At 40.6% G+C, this 13,166-nt stretch overlaps 1 pseudogene; it reads right to left on the bottom strand.

Annotated features, from left to right (window-relative positions):
- Positions 1-6,895: 6,895 nt before the first annotated feature.
- LOC106724196 lies at positions 6,896-7,788 on the bottom strand (annotated as a pseudogene).
- Between the last annotated feature and the right edge of the window lie 5,378 nt (positions 7,789-13,166).

Raw genomic sequence — 13,166 nt, 5'->3', positions numbered from 1 at the left:
ACACACACACACACACACACACACACACACACACACACACACGAGATTCAGAGGCTGTGCTGCTGTGCTGAAGAGATTTTTTTAAAAAACTGAGACGAAATAAATGGAAACAGAGGACAGAGTAGGTAGGAACTGGGTTTTCTGCCATCAAAGAGGGATCTAGATTAAGGTGATTACAATATCATCTGATTGGGGTCACTGAGGGATAAGCCACTGAGGGAGAAGCCATTACTAGGAGTAGGCATTAATAGGAAGGGGAATCACAGGATCACCATGAGTAGGCGGCACTGGGTCCAGGTGTAGCTCACAGGATTAGAGGCGGTCAGACTTGCTAGTCAGTAAAGACTAGGTCAATGGATTGGGACTCTAAAAATATCATTGAAAGTAGGGGACATAAGAACAGGAATTGGGGTTACCACATCCATAGATTTTGGGGATTTCCGAAGTACATTAAGCAAAAGATCCCAAATGCAGTGGGAAAGAAGGAATCAGAAGGCCTTTAGATATGGGGCCAGAAGGGTGATGGATTCTAAGACAAAATAAAACATCATGAATAAGATGTAAGTTTCTTAAAGGAAGATGAAAACTTGCACTGCAGTTTTTTTTTATTTTAACCAAAAACACCTTTATTTTCATCTTCAATAACTGTTCTTTTTTTTCCCATGATTAATTTACAAAGATGGCCTATACATTGCCTCTTGAAAGCATTCCCCTTTAATGAGAAATTTAGCTTCATATAATCCAGACATGGAAAGGTGTGTTATTGTTTTTTTTTTCTAGAGAGAGGAAGGGAGAGGGATAGAGGAATAGAAACATGGATGAGAGGGAACCATCATTAACCAGCTGCCTCCTGCATGTCCCCTACTGGGGATTCAGCGCACAACCCTGGCATGTGCCCTGACCAGTAATCGACAGGCAACCTCTTGGCTCATGGGTCGATGCTTAATCACTGAGCCATCCCGGCTGGGCTTGAAAGGTTTAAAAATATATATTTTGTTGTCATTATAAGACAAAACAGAAACTAGCATAAATTAAGGGAATCCATTCAGATTCTTTTTCTCCAGGAACCAGCATTATCATACTATTTCCATTCAGCAAAATCTGGTCTAATTTAGTAATCCTTCTTCTTTCTGGTGTGACTTCATTAGAGGCAGCAGCTGCAATGGGTTAGTGGTAGCCTGACTAAAATTGGTCTGCCTGCACTGAGAAGTTTTGAAGTAGATCTCTCTCTCTCTGTCTATCTCCCAGAGGATAAAAATATGAGAAAGTCCAGGGAATGGGTGTGTTATGGATTAAATGTTTGTGTCCCCACAATAATCAGGGTGAGATGAGTTCAGGAGGGCAGGGCTCTCATGATGGGATCAAGTACCTAAGGGAAGACCATGAGAGCACACAGCAAGACGGTAGCCACCTGCAAGCCAGGAAGAAAGCCCTCACCAGGAAATGAATCAGCCAGTATCTTGATCTTAGATGCTCCAAAATTATGAGAAATAAGTTTCTATTGTCTAAGACACCCAGAATATGGTATTATGTTATGGCAGCCTGAGCTGACTACAATACAGTGTGTTTAAAGATGACCCCCTTAAGTTTGGTATGCTCTTCCATTGGACTATGTGGAAAGACATATGAAACATACCATTTTTCCCATTCCCTCAAAATTGTAATTCTCCTTAATCATTCTAGCCCTTCACTAAGATCTCAGAAACCCATTCAGCCATTTAGAGTAGTGCTGTGCTATGTAAGTGGACAAGGAGTGAAGGAAAGCTTGTATACTGTCACTGACACTGTCATGATAATTACTAATTTGCTCTCTTTGCAGTAGTAATAGTGCCTGTGAAACCTTGGGCATGTAATTTAATCTCTCTCTACTCAAGTGCCCTGTCTCTCAAATAGTACATTTCTCATGCTATTGTTGGGGAAAATAAATGAATTGCTATATAGAAGCATTTAGTACCACATACTGAGTAAGTATACTCTAAGTTATTATGTTATACTTCCTCTCCCAACTTCCTTATTCCTTTGCTTTTGAGTAACATTTTATTACAACCACATTGATAAACTGAGATAGTCTCATCTGGGCTTCACTGGACAGGAGTATTCAACAAGGACATTTGGCAAATCACAGTTAAGAACAAAATAAATGTGATTTTTAACTTATAGCTCAAAATGCATCTTATGATATTGAGGCCCTTGGTACTTCATCAGTAGTTACAGCTATTTCAAATACTAAATAATCAATCAAAGATGTAGAGATGTCACTATCACAGTTCTTTAGCAGTATGGAAGAATATGTCTTAGGTTCCTCAGAAGCAGGTCTAAGACTTAGATTCACAAGGGATTTATTAGGAAAGTTATTCCAGTAAACATTAAAAAGAGGAAGCAGCCAGAGAAGCATCAATCAGACCATCAAATCTCAGAGGGAAGTTAGGGGAGGGTGGAGGTAAGGGGGAGACATCAACCAAAGGACTTGTATGCTTGCATATAAGCCACCCAATGGATACAAACAACAGGGGGATGAGGACATGAGTGGGGGAGTGGGGGGAGGGGCCAATGGAGCAATAAGGACACATATGTAATATCTTAATCAATTTAAAAGATAAAAAAATAAAAAGAGGAAGCAAGAAGGCAAAAGTAATTTAAAGTGAGGGCATAAGTTAGTAGATAAAAGTCAAGTTTTGTAAGTTAGGGCAAGCCAGCTTGCAGTTGTGGTGAAGAACACAAATTTGAAAGTTAGACTACTTGGTTTTGCATAGAGCTTCCACCATTTACCTGCTGTATGACCACAGATGGGTTACTTAATCTCTCTCTCCTTCATTTTTTTCTCTATAAGATGATGTCACCACATAAAAGTATAGCGATTGAGATAATCATATATATATATGCCTGGCATAAAGTATGTGTTCTAATATGTTAGAGAGTGCTAGGAGTAGCAGCAACAGCAGCAAAGAAAGTCTTATTAATAAAAGAAATTCTAATAATTATTAACATCACCATTGCTACTATATTGAAAGGTAGTTATGCCTGTACCAAATTCTCAACTGAAGCTCTTGAAGAAGAGGGTCTAAGTCTTGTTCATCTCTATATACAAGTATCTAGAATGGTATTTACCCAGTGTAGGTGATGAATAATGGTTGTGGAATACAATTGACAGGACAGGTTTACTACATATTGGAGGTGGAAGTGGTGATAGCTGGAAAGAAAAAAAAAAGAATCAAATGTGGTTCTGATATTTCAAATAGATAATGCAGCTGATGTTAACTAAATAGAAGTTACCAATGGCCTCAATTTTCCTTATCCAATTTTTTCTTCTCAATCATCTTGCTTGCCCTAAAAGCATCATGTTATCACTCTCTACTCCCTGAAACACTTTCTTCACTTGGATCTGAGAGTAGTAAATTCTTGCTTTTCTTTCTATATCACTCTGCTTTACTGGTCCTTCCTCTTCTATTAGAACTTTGTCTCAATGCTAGCATAGGTCAAGGGCTCAAGTAGTAACGGGCAGCCTGGACCCATTTTGTGTCCAGTTTCACTACCAGTATCATTTTACCACTCTCTCCTCCATGACACACTTTCTTCACTTGGAATTTAAAATATTGCACGCTTGTTTTTCCTCCTACACCCATAGATTCTTCCTCTTCTATTAGAACTCTCAATGCTATCATCCTCCAAAGGCCCAATCTTTGGACTTACTTCTATATCTAGACTCTCTCTCTTAATGTGTCTTCAGTCCCCATGGCATTAAATACCATTGACCCCCAATACATGTCTCACCCACACCTCTGTCCAACTATCAAACACATTCCTACTTAACACCTCCACTTGGATGTCTTAAATCTTCAAGCTTGACATGCTCAAAACTGGATTCTAAATATATCTTTACCCAAAGCCTGCTCTACTGACTGCCTTCCTCGTGTAAGGTAAAAGTAAGTCCACTGTTTCAATCCATTCTTTGGCTCTTATGGAGTTACTAGAGGCTCAGCATGTGAAATCACGAGGCGCCACGAGCCCCGCCCTGCCGCCAGGAGCAGCGAGTGGGCTGTGGGGAGGGACCGAGAGGTGCTCCATGAACTTCCTGGTGACAGGTTGTTTGATCATTCCGGCATTCAAGTATTAAGGCTATGGGCCGTTTATTAAATAGATTGGTCTCCTCTTAAATCAGGGGTGGGGAACGTCGGACCTGAGAGAACTGTGAGCTCTATACGGCCTGAGAAATCATTTGGTCTGGCACTGTCAAGGCATTTGGGGTGAGTTAATGAAATGTTCGACCAAATACAGTAGGCTAATTTTTAAGTTGATAGTTTTGTATGACCCACCAATGATGTGATAAATATCCAAATGGCCATTGGCAGAAAAAGGTTCCCCACCTCTGTGAGACTTAATGCTTACCACTAAAATCTCCATTATTTTCAATAGCACGCTTAGGCTTGAACTGTTTCAGATAAAGTCAGTTCCTTTAGGGTAGATCTTCAGGGCTCTCTGTTATTATAAACTTCCTTTTTTCTTAGAAAATATCTCTGAGCCAGTGCTATAGGCACTGAGGGGGAGCAGTAGCCTCTAGCCTTCTTGGCTTGCCTTTCCAAGCAAGAGAACCTCTGCCCTACAAGGGAGCCAAAGCAAGGACAATTGAGGTCCCAGTATTTTCATCCTTCCATTGCTGTGGTAAGATTTCCACACCAAGAAGTAGGAATGGGAGGAAGAAAAGAGCCCTAACCTCTCTGCAATACTCGCCTCTGCAACACAGAGCTGGTAGGGATGAGTAAATTCTGGCTGCCTGACCCTCCCAGAAGATAACCTTGTTTCTTGTCCAGGAGCTGAGGGAAAAGCAAGCAAGAACATATGATTTGATATGCACAAATTCATTGTCTTGGGGACACATTCTTAGGATATGAGATTTAATGCATAGTCTAGAACTTCAGAGGATTGGAAAAGTGCACTAAGGAAACCCACTAAATGTAGGAAGGCTCATAGAATCTCAGGGAGATCAAAATCCCACACTGAGCACAATATAAATACCTGAGTTCTTAGAATAAATTAAAAAAATAAAAGGTGATAGTGTGATGGGCATGCTGGAACAGTTAAATGGTGTAAGGCTAGAAGACCCACACCCAAAGGAAACAATATTCGCCAAGGCATTAGGAATGTTCAGTGGTGGCTCTCGCTTTAACACTTATGGAGATGATGGAGCTCGAAAGTAACAGAAATCATATGCAAGCACTTAACCACTAGAAACTAGGAGGATGCGATTACCCTAACAAGAGACACAGATGGCCAACCAAGAGTCCACTACCCACAGAGAGTTGTAACGATGGTTAATAGAACATGGCCTTGATACAGATTGCTATCATCTAAATGGATCTGAACAATGGGATTGTAAAAATAAAGAAACAGTGTGTCGCCGAACCGGTTTGGCTCAGTGGATAGAGCGTCAGCCTGCGGACTCAAGGGTCCCAGGTTCGATTCCGGTCAAGGGCGTGTACCTTGGTTGCAGGCACATCCCCAGTGGGGGGCGTGCAGGAGGCAGCTGATCGATCTCTCTCATCGATGTTTCTAACTCTCTATCCCTCTCCCTTCTTCTCTGTAAAAAATCAATAAAAAAAATAAATAAATAAAAATAAATAAATAAATAAAAAAAGAAACAGTGTGTCCTGCCCTGGCCCAGATTGCTGTTGGTTGAGCATTGCCCTGTGCACCAAAAGATCACTGGTTTGTTTCTAGGTCAGGACATATACCCAGGTTTCAGTTTTGTTCCCAGGTCAAAGTGGGTGCAGGAGGCAACCAATCAATCTCTCTCTCTCTCTCTCTCTCTCTCTCTCTCTCTTTCTCTCCCCTTCACTCTCTCCATCTCTCTCCAAAATTAATAAAAACATATATTTCAAGAAGAAGGTGCAACAAGAAAATAAGGGCTGCATAAGATTCCTACACCTGTTGGAAAAGAGAAGCATTTTTTTTAAGAGGTGAGAGAACATAGGCCTTCCAGACGTGACCAGCAGGCAGGAAAGTAAGCAGTGGTCCACACCCAGTTGAGAGCAGTGAATAGGAGCATGAGACAAGGCTGTCAGATGGGTCATTCAGTAGTAAGCAATAGTTAGAAAACAACAACTGGAGGGTGGAAAATGATAGGTAAAACTGATGAGCAGAACAAAAATAAATTTGTTTCTGCATGGCCTTCAGGGTGAGGGTAAGAAGGGTGGGCTCAAATAAGAAAGCCTAGGCCTTGCAAATGGCCTTTCTTGCCTCAGCACATAGTTATTCTGGTCTCTAGAGTCACAATGAAACTGGAAATCTTAATGTAGGTTTTACAAATACAGAATGGAGGCCTCACAACCAAATACTGGTCTTCGTAATATCATCCCAGACCCTGTAAACCATAAATTTTCCTTGCTCTTCCCCTGCCTCCTATTCGAACTATAGCTATCCATCTTATGGCCTTCCATCTTATTTCTGAGGCCCTACTTCAATCATCTGAATTTCCTCTGGAGCTACATGGAACTTGTAGGCTCTTCTCTAACCACCAGATGGCAGTAAAGAACCTTATGAGGACAATTTTTATGTTTTCAACTTCACTGTTGACACTTGAGGCCTGATAATCCTTTTTTTGGGAGACTGTCCTATGCATAGTAGGAAAAAGCCATTCATATTTTTTCCCAGCATATGAAATAATTTATTTTACCATTGTCTTTAAAACCACAAAGACACTATGTTCTTCATATAAAAACATTAGTACATTTATTTTCTAGATAATGATTATATAGACCCTCTCAGAAAAAATGCACCCCATTATATGGTTTCAGTGAGGTGCTTAGAAAAAACTCACATTTGGACTGATTCCTAAAACATACCATTTCACCACTGCATCAAAGTATAGATTATTGTTATTATACATATTCCTGTGTTCTTACACATTTGATAATTCCTGTGTTCTTACACATTTGATAATACACATATAGAATGGAGCTTCCATTGGTTTCTCTGCCTTTTCTGCATGTTTATCAGCAGGTTGAGCAGGCTGTGCCTTTCTCTGTGGTCTTTCTTAAAGGCCTTCCAGGAACAGAGACACATTATCATCATCATTATACATCATAAACTCCAAGTCTTTACCAAAAATTCCAATGGGAACATTCTTCATAGTTAGGTCCTGTTCTGTAGGAAGTGTCTCTCTTAAAGCATGCAGACCATGCTTAACCAGTTCATTTGAATTGCATTCCATAAACTCAGACATATGTCTGTCCGAGTAAGTATGAGCTGATTGAAAATGAGCTTCAATGGACACAGACCTACAGTCAAAAATAGTTTGCAGAGAGACAGGTGTAGAAAATATGAGGGCCCATATCATCATAACCAGGAATAAACAGCCCAACACCATACTGTCTTTGGCCACATCTTTGCGTTGCTATCTGCGTCTTGCTTCCAATTATAGATACAAGAGGGGACACAGGAAGAGGTCTGTCAAATACAAATCTGGAATCCAAACACTCCTGGAGCATAAAGTTACTTAACAGTCTAGCACCAGCAGTAAGTCCCACAATTGAGATACCAATATGTCAACATGGAGAATTTTTTCTGGTGAGCTGCAAGTTTTGAGTGTGCTTTCTTTCAGTGTGACCAACACTGCATAGAGTTTTTAAAAAATTTCAGACCAATTGTGGCTACACCCTGATTGACAGCTTCCATTGTGTATTCAATTTGATGAATCCTGCCCTGAGGAGTCCAAACACTGACATTGCCGTACTGGTTGCAAAACAGAGTTCCAATATGGGCCTTGCTGTTGCCACCTGCAGACCTGCCCATCAGTGAGCACTGCATAAACTACCTCTAGGCCAAGCATGTCAAACTCAAAGGCTAACACAGGCCAAATAAATGAGACATGCGGCCCTCGGGCAGTGAGTTTGACATGCTTGCTGTAGGCCATCTACAGGAAAGTCTGTGCAATCAGATTTTGATGGAATTTTTAAACTCTTTGTTGTTGTTGTTTTATTTTTTTTTATTGAACTTATTGGGGTACAGGTTTCAAATGTACAACTCAGTAAAACATCATTTGCACACTCAATGGTGTGCCCATCGCTTTTAATAACATTTACTCATTGAAAAGAAACTTTTAATGTGGAAAAACATACAAAAGAAAATTAAAAACACAAAAAGCCACCCCTCAGATAAACTTCTGTGAACAATTTAGTGACAATACTTTCAGGCATATGGACACATACTTAAATATGTGTAATAGTGCACATGTAATAATGTATAGTATACAGGCTGTCCTATAATCTCCTTTCTGCTCATAATTTCCTAAGGACATCTTTTGAGATAAACAATATTGGTCTATTTTAATAATTTCAATGCCTGAATAATATACATTTATTTGTACTTAAACGGATCTCTACCAGGTGGCAACCAGGTTCCTAAATGTTCACTATTATAAATTGCATTACAATGAACATCTTGGAACATGTATCTTTGCACAGGCTGAGATTGAAACTGTTTCACACTCAACATTTCTGTGTATCTAGAATTTTTCCAGGACCCAGAGATTTACAAAGTTAGTTAAACATAGATCTTGTTTCCAAGATGTACACAGGCTGGTAGGAAAAATGAATACAGGTCAAAATAAAATATGGTAAGTGGCATGGAAATGCAAGGTAGACTGTTAGCCAAAGATGAAGAGAATATAACTGATTGTGGGTCAGGGATGGCTTCACAGACATAGGCTTCCTAAGAATCAGTATAAAAGTAAGTCTCTGCTTTTTTTTCAAATAGTTATTTTATAACAACCATTTATTTAAATGCCTATTTCCCCTGCACCCTGTGTGGAGGTGAAGGCCAGCCTTTCCTTCTTCATTTTCCCTGTATTTATCACAGGACCTCATATGTACTGAATCTTCAATAAAGGGTTGCTGAATGGGGGCATTTATTGTAAACCTTCCTGTCATGAGAGCATTCTCTTGCAAGGAGAGAAGGGAGAACCATATAGGAACATATAGGCTATGGATACAAGTTTAAATTCCTTCTCAACTTTCCACACTCAAAGACAGACAAGGAAACAGGGATTGGAAAAAAGAGAGGAAGAGAAAAAAGGTAAATTAGTATGTACTTCTCTGGTCCTCTCTTCCCTCTTCTGAAAAGCTCACCCAAGAAGAAATCTGAATGACCTTGCAGAAGGGCACAGTAAAAATCAGATGATATAGAGAAAAGTTTTACTCTCCTTATTTTAGTCTAGAATGTAATATCCTTCCCACCCCCCACCCGCCATTCATGGTCAGCAGGAGAAAAAAATTAAAGTCTCAATCCAGTTTAAACTTAATTCAATCTGACAATTTAAACATACTTTTATAAAGTGTGTAGTTTCTATTGGAAAAAATAATGCTTAATCACTCAGAAGGCCTTTCCTTGAGAAAGGCTTTTCCTGTTGTGGTGGCTGCCACCTGCTGGTCTCTTTAGCATTCTCCTTCATATACCTAATTGCTAAACATTCTGCAGGATATCCCTGTTGAATTGACTAGCTAGCTGCACAACCCCTAAGTTTACTGCCACATCCTCCATTCTGAAAATTGGCCCAGCAATCCACACTACTTGATGGTTGAGTCAACTCACTCTGCTATGGTAGGCCTATGGCAGCCCACTGGGTTTCTTTTGTTGTTGTTGTTAATCCTCACCCCAGGTTATTTTTCCCATTGATTTCTTCAGAGAGAATGGAAGGAAATGAGGGAAGCGAAGTATGGAAAGAGAAAGAGAGAGAGAGACAACAATGTGAGAGAGATACATCAATTGGTTGCATTTTGCACTCACCCCCAACCAAGGCTTGGGATCAAATCTGCAACCTAAGTACACACCTTTCACTGAAAATCGAACCCATGACCCTTCAGTGCACAAGCTGATTCTCTAAGCACTTAGTGCACCGGTCAGGGCCTAATGTGTTTTAATTGAGCACTCATAGTACACCAACACTCAGGGCATCTTTGAAAAGTTAAATCCCAGAGCCTCTCTATACATGACCTTGATGCACTACATTTCTGTAACTGAGCCCTCACGTTGAAACATAGCCAAATCCATTTTGGATAACAAAAACTAATTATTACTCAACCTATTCACAGAGAGAAAGGGAGAGGGAGAAAGAGATGGAAGCATCATTGACGAAAGGGAATCATTGATAGGCTGCCTCCTGCACACGCCCCACTGGGTATTGAGCCCATAACCTGGGCATGTGCCCTGGCTTGGAATCTAATATTGACCTCCTGGTTCTTGGGTCAATGCTCAACCACTGAGCAACATCAGTCGGGCCAGCCTTATTTCTTTAGACATTTCCTTTATTTTTTTAAAAAAAATCTTTATTGTTGAAAGTATTAACCTAGGTCCTTTTTTCCTCTTCCAGCCTGCTCCCCTACCCAGGCCCTCAACACCCCATTGTCTGTGTCCACAGGTTATGCATATATACACTCAAGTTCATTGGTTGATTCTTCCCATCCAGTCTCCCCTGCCTTACCTCTGGGGTTCAAATGTTTGCTAAACAAAGTTTGCCAGGCCAGGTAGATACATCTAACATAAAAAGGTATTTCTGGTAAAGGTCTCTTCCAGGTACAGGGCCTGTATCTAAATTCTTTTAGGCAGTTAAGGGAGCGGTAAAAAGCTTTTCCTGAATCACATGGGTCTTCATTGCCTTAAACTCAACAATCCACATGCCAATACAGAACATATTGGGGTGGCATATTCTGCTCCCCGTCAGTGTACAACATTAAGAAAACTATGAGGCTGAGGAAAGATGGCACATTGTGGTTTCTAAGGGAAGAAAGTGAACTAGGAGGCAGGAAAAAGAAAAAGAGTGGTTGTGCACGTGTGGATACAAAAGGGTGATCTGACCATAAATTCCTACCTGGGCAGCTCACGGTGGGTAGTCACAGCCCAGGCATATAGCTTATTTAAAAAAAGGAGTATATCTTTGCCTCAGGCAAGCCTTGTCCATTGTTTCTGTGCATCTAAGTTAACACACCTTTTTGAAATGGCTTTTTTCAGACCCCTCAGAAGCAAAACTACCTAGACACCACCTGGAAGAGAGCACATAATCTTACCTATGGTGTGAGTCAGTCCCCACCTTGCTTTCTCAGACCTTCATGTAATCTTCCGTACATTCCCTCCTTCATTCAGAATGCATAAAAGAAGCTGCCGGCTGCCATATAGGACACATCTGTTGGCCATTTGTCTGTTTTCTTGGGAGAAATGTCTGTTCTCCCCATTTTCTAATTCAATTGTTTTTTTTGGGTCTTGATTTGTATGTGTTCTTTATATATTTTAGATATTAAGCCCTTGTTGGGGCTGTTGTTTGTAAATATCTTCTCCCATTAGGTTGGTTGCCTTATTCTTTTGTGATAGTTTTCTTTCCTGTTTCTGGGCCTTCTGTATGTCCTCTTTCAAAAAGTGTCTATTTAGGTCCGTTGCCCAATTTTTTTGTTGAGTTGTACGAGTTCCCTGTAAATGTTGGAGTTTAAACCTTTATCAGAGATATCATTGGCAAACATGTTCTCCCATGCAGTGGGTTTTCTTGTTGTTTTATTGATGGTTTCTTTTGCTGTGCAGAAGCTTTTTACTTTGATATAGCAATGTAATGTGCAACATGATGACTATAGCCAACACTGACTGCTGTGTGATATAGAGGAGAGTTGTTGTGAAAGTAAATCCTAAGGGACATCACAAGGAGAACATCACAAGGAGAACATTTTTCTTATTTTATATCGTTCCTTTTTTTATTGTATCTATATAATACTAGCGGCCTGGTGCACGAATTCATGCACTGGAGGGGTTCAGCCGGCCCATCCCATTAGGCTCATTTGGGGCCAGTGAGTGGGAGGGGATGTGGAAGGTTGGGGGGGGGCCAATCAGGGCAGATTGGGCTGGTTGGCCACAGCAGTGTGCGTCATAGCGACTGGTCATTCCAGTCATTCTGGTCATTCCCCTGCTCGGTCGCTGGGCTTTATATACATAGATGATGGATGGCCCAGCTGATGTAGCTCAGTGGTTGAGCATGGACCTATGAACTGTTTGATTCCTTGTCAGGGCACATGCCCGGGTTTTGGGCGCGATCCCCAGTGTGGGGCGTGCAAGAAGCAGCCAATCAATGATTTTCTTTCACCATTGATGTTTCTCTCTCTCCCTCCCTCTCCCTTTCTCCCTGAAATCCAATACATTTTTAAAAAATATGATGGATGTTAACGGAATCTTTTGTGGTAATCATTTCATAATATATGTAAACCCAAGGATCATGTCATACGCCTTAAACTTATACAGTGATGAATGTCAATTGTTTCTCAATAAAACCAGGGAAAGTGGAAAAAAACCTTTCCTATTAGAAAACTCCTGTGCTCCTACACTAAGCAAAAGGAGTAGGAAAAGATAAGTCTTATTGGTAAGATAATATGTCAGCCCTCATATCCTTTTTGTTCTTCATGTCAGCTCACTGAAATAGCTATTAATATCTTCACACACACATGAAAAAACAAACTCAGAGAGATATGCTCATTTTCTTATTCAATCATAACACAGTTCTTCATTATCTATGTATGTCATGCACTTTGTTGGAACTAGGATATAAAAATGAAAAAGACAGATGCCCCCAAATCGGGAGGAGCACAGAAAGATGGGATGTTTGTGGTTTGGGAGACATCACATAAACAAGCAAACAGATACAATGCAGCACCATGTGATAAGAGAATTACAAGTGTATACTAAACGCTATGAGAGAACAGCACAGAAGAGCTCAATATAGTCCATGAAGGTGGAATGGTGCAGGTATACTGGGGTGGGTAGAGGTAATATGAGACTATGTGGGTAGGATTTCTGGAGGAAATCTTAGGGGTTTTAACCTGGAGATACAGATTCAGGAGGAACCTGCAAAGTGCTCTAAGTGGGGCGGGATGTGAGAGAAAGGAGAAAGACTTTAAAAGGCAAAACCACAGGCTTACATACCTTGTTTTGAAAGAATTATGATTGGTGTAGGCAAAATAACGTTCGTCTATAGAGAATCTACACTAATAAAAGAGAAACATGGTAATTGGCGTATGACCGCTACCCTTTTCATTGGCTAATCAGTGAGTATATGCAAATTAACTGTCAGCCAAGATGGCGGCCGGCAGCCAGGCACTGAAGCGAGCAGGGAGGCTTGCTTGCTGCAGACTCCAACATTC

This window comes from Myotis brandtii, unplaced genomic scaffold, assembly GCF_000412655.1.
Source record: "Myotis brandtii unplaced genomic scaffold, ASM41265v1 scaffold746, whole genome shotgun sequence".
Taxonomy (NCBI): domain Eukaryota; kingdom Metazoa; phylum Chordata; class Mammalia; order Chiroptera; family Vespertilionidae; genus Myotis; species Myotis brandtii.
Note: the sequence above shows the minus strand (reverse complement) of the source record. Positions and strands in the feature narration are given on the sequence as shown.